This window comes from Colossoma macropomum, unplaced genomic scaffold (genome assembly GCF_904425465.1).
Source record: "Colossoma macropomum unplaced genomic scaffold, Colossoma_macropomum, whole genome shotgun sequence".
NCBI lineage: Eukaryota > Metazoa > Chordata > Actinopteri > Characiformes > Serrasalmidae > Colossoma > Colossoma macropomum.
Genome location: NW_023494789.1, coordinates 4,510,827 through 4,515,166, shown reverse-complemented (window position 1 = coordinate 4,515,166; position 4,340 = coordinate 4,510,827). Strand labels below are relative to the sequence as shown.

Here is a 4,340-nt window from a genome sequence, read left to right as displayed (position 1 = left end):
AGATCGTGTCACGTGGGTGGCAGCCTGCTTCAGCAGCTCCAGCTCCCTTTAAGATTTTCTCGCTTTTCTATTTATAATGTTTACATGGTTACTTTTTTCACCATGTAGTATAATTAATATTCCACGTGCAATTCGGGTAAAATATCCTTACGTGTAAATATTTTTTTCTTTTTTTATTTGTAATTGTTTATATTATTCATTTTTGTGAATAGAGTTTATGTGAAGGATAGAGTTCATATATATTTTTATATTGTATTTTTTATCTTTAGTATTATATATATCGCTGCTGTCGGAATAAAACCTCTCAAAAATAGTAGCTTTGCAGGAGAAGGAAAAAACATACTTTACTTTGAATGTAAGTCAATTGAACCATTTTTGTCCAAGTCATTTTGGGCCATTCACCATGAAATTTACATACAATGTAAAGGGCAACAGGCTTTTTCAAATTATGTCAGGCACTGAAAAATGACAAAAATGAAGATACGAGGTTTTGTTCTGACAGCAGTGATATACTGTTTATATACTAACAAGTAACAAACTGTAAGCTTGTTAAGTAATTAACAAGGTTAATTGCTCTGTTTGTTAATTCTCTTCTTGCTACTTCTTTTCTTGAGTCCGTTGCTCCCCCTTTGCTGCTGTGGCACTGTGAAATTTCCCCGCTGTGGGACTAATAAAGGATTATCTTATCTTAAAATAATACACAAAAAATTCAATTTTCATGTTGAATAATAAACTGTTATTGTTTTATTGTTACGACCCCCGACGAAACTTCTCAAAATGGCACAGGAGCGTCTCTAAACCTTTACACTCATTAAGATGCAAAGTTCTGTGAATTCGCAAAATGTAAACGCCCCCTTGCTGCCTTGGCTCTAAACTCCCCCCCACCCTGCACATCGTCTCTATGTTTGAACAGATGACAAAGAGCAGAAATCAAAAATAAGCTTTGACTGTAGCTTTAATAATCAGAGAGATTCTGTCTTTCTGTCTCTTTAGCCCCAGTCGCTCGAATTTTGCTCCCTCAGATTCGAGTCTTTATCCTCTAAACTTCATCTTGCAGTGTCAGTGAATCAGAATAGCTGGGATTTCTGCTTTCTCGCTAAGCTAATGTTAGCCTCTGGTGATAATGATGTGAATAAAAAGTAGCTCAATCTAACAACTCCACGCACAAAAACACAGGTTTGCGTTTGGCTTTGAGTCTTTATTCTCTAACGTTGCCTCAGTGCGGTGTTGGAATTGCTGGTGGTTTAGCCTTCTTGCTAAGCTAACACTAACCTATGGTGCTAACGAGGATATAAATTAAAAGTAGCTTAAGCTAACAGCTCCACACAGAAACACAGGTTTGCCTGCTCAGATTTGAGTCCTTATTCTCTAAACTTGCATCAGTGAGATTTCTCACTGTGCTCACGTTAGCATTTAGTGTTAATGTATTCCTTTTTGCAGATGTGCTGAGAAGGCCTGTGTTTTTTAAGGGAAAATTCTGCGCTATAGTAATACATTTAATAGAAATATAACCATACTAAGATTAAGAGACCCTTATTAGTCCCACAATGGGGAAATTTCACCACCGCATTTAACCCATCCGTGCAGTGAAACACTATATACACACTAGTGAACACACACACTAGGGGGCAGTGAGCACACTTGCCCAGGGAGGTGGGCAGCACTATCCACAGCACCCACGGAGCAGTTGGGGGTTAGGTGGCCTGCTCAAGGGCGCTTCAGTCACATACTGTCAGCTCAGGGAATTGAACCGGCAACCTTCCGGTCACAGGGCTGGTTCCCCAACCTCCAGCCCACGACTGCCCCAACAGGTTTAGCTTTGCCATAGCAGAGCCTTCAAAAATAAGAAGAACTCGTCAATGTTCCCCTCCATGGAAATCTTTAGTAAAAGATTTGTGCGTGAATGAAGAGAAACCTGAGCTATGAGCCACCGTAGAGGAGCTATCTGTTTACAAAGACACATTTTTGAGTGCAGGGGGTCTTTAAATAACCCTTTCATTACAGAAAAAACCTTCAGTCTGAATAACAGAACTGAAGTGCTACACCTAGAAAACACAGTACTTAAAATAAAGTGGCAAACAGCTTGAAATGCTTTGTTAGTCTGCAGTTTGTAAATATGCTTGCTAGCTAGCGTAACAGCTAATTCCAGCTGAAGTATTGGTAGGTTTTAAAGGAAAGTGTTCTGTAACTTACAAAAACTTCAGATTAGCTGACAACTTTAGCCACGTTAGCTATTATGCCTTCTTTTAACACTACATTCACTAGAGCGCTTTGTTCTGTCCTTCAGACTAAGGGTTTTTCAAAGGATCGTTACTTAAAGCCTTTGAATATTGTGAATATTCAAAGGCTTTAAGTAACGAATATGAATATTGTGGTCAGTGTAAATATGGTCAGGGCTGTTGGTGCCTTTATGGCTGTTTAGTGTATGTGTGAATGGTGAGGCTGCCCTGCTAATAAGCGTCTAATTAAAGCTAATAGGAGGGAATTATAACGGTGGTGACTGAGAGGGAAACACCCCACATCTGTGTATGTGTTATGTGGAGAGCGATTAAATGAGGGAAAATACTAAAAATACAGGTGTTTCTATTCTTTACACCTCTCTCTCTCTCTCTCTCTCTCTCTCTCTCCCTATTATCTTTTTTCTTAATGCATTCTTTATCTCCTTCTCTCCCTGCGCTCTCTCTCTCTCGCTCTCTCTCTTTCTCTCTTCTTTCTATCTTTATGCATTCTTTGTCTCCCTCTCTCTCTCTCTCTCTCTCTCTCTCTCTCCCTTTCTGTCTGTCTCTCTTCTTTCTATCTTTATGCATTCTTTTTCTCCCTCTCTCTCTGCTTTCTCTCTTTCTGTGTCTCTCTTTTTATCTCTCTCTCTCCCCCTCTCTTCTTTCTATCTTTATGCATTCTTTATCTCTCTCTCTCTCTCTCTCTCTCTCTCTCTCTCTCTCCCAATCTATCATCTTTTTTCTTAATGCATTCTTTATCTCCTTCTCTCCCTGTGCTCTCTCTCTCTTTCTCTCTCTCGCTCTCTGTCTCTCTCTCTCTTCTTTCTATCTTTATGCAGTCTTCATCTCCCTATCTCTCCGCACTCTCTCTTTTTCTCTCTATCATTTTTCTGCTTTGTTCTCTACCTTTGACCTTCCTCTTGCACTCTCTCTTTCTCTTTTTCTCTTATTCTGTATTGCTCTCCTTTCTTTCTTTCTCTCTCTCTGTATTTCCATTCCTTTCTGTCTCTCTATCTCTCTTTCCTTTTCTGTCTTTTTCTGTGAATTCTCTTTCTCTCTATCTTTCTATGCTCCCTCTTTCTCTGTTTCGTTTCTTCTGTTTCTCACATTTTATCTTTCTCTCTAGCTCTGTCTCTCTCTCTCGCTTTCTTTTCTCTATCTCCCTCTTTATCTCTGAGTGTTCTCTTTCTCTTCATCTCTTTGTGCCATCTCTCTATTTATCTCTATTCCACAATCTCTGAGCTCTCTCTCCCCACCTTTTCTTTGTCTTTCTGTGCTCTCTCTTTTTCTTCCTTCACTCTCCTTTTTCTGTCTTCCCTCTCTCTGTGCATTCTTTCTCTATATACCTCTCTCTTCCTCTTTCTCTCTCACTCGCTCTGTATTGTTTTGTTTTTCTCTGTCTCCGAGAACTCTTTCTCTCTCTTTCTACAGTCTCTCTCTCTTTCTCTTCCCTCTCTCTCTTTTTCTCTCTGTTTCTCTTCATCTCTTTCTGTGTACTTCTTTCTCTCTCTTTGTCTCTTCCCCTCTTTCTCATTTTTCTCTCTGTACATTCTCTCTGTCTCAGTCTCTACCTCTCTCTCCACCTGTCTGTTTCTCTTCATCTTCCTCTATCTTTCTCTTTCTCTCTATCTCTGAGTGTTTCCTTTCTCTGTGTCTCTGTTTCTGTTTTCCTCCCTTTGTCTTTCTCTCTTTCCTTCTCTTCTTTTCCATCTCTAACTTTTACTTTCCTTGTTCTGTGCTTTTCTCTATCTCTCAGGGCTTTGTCTCTCTCTCTCTCTCTCTCTCTCTCTCTCTGTCTCTCTCTCTCTCTCTCTCTCTCTCTTTCCCACCTTTCTCTTGACACTTCTACCTCTCTCCATCTGTCACTACGTCACTCCTTCATTTTTATTGTGTTCAGTTTGAGATTGTGGTTCTTGTCACCTGACGCTCTGAGATGATACAGCAGCAGCTGCTGAGACAAACTCCTCATTCTGCACAAACACACATGAAAACATTCTCCACACACACACAGCACAGGAGCACACGCTCTAAATGATCTTACGCTGTAAAACCATTAATTGTTTATAACAGCACCAGCTAAAAGCTTTACTAGCAGAAGTCAATCCGCACGCGAGCAGAGGC

The 4,340-nt window shown here is 40.0% G+C and overlaps 1 pseudogene; it reads right to left on the bottom strand.

The window, feature by feature from the left end:
• Positions 1–1,815: 1,815 nt before the first annotated feature.
• On the bottom strand, positions 1,816–1,923 carry LOC118808738 (annotated as a pseudogene).
• Positions 1,924–4,340: the final 2,417 nt, after the last annotated feature.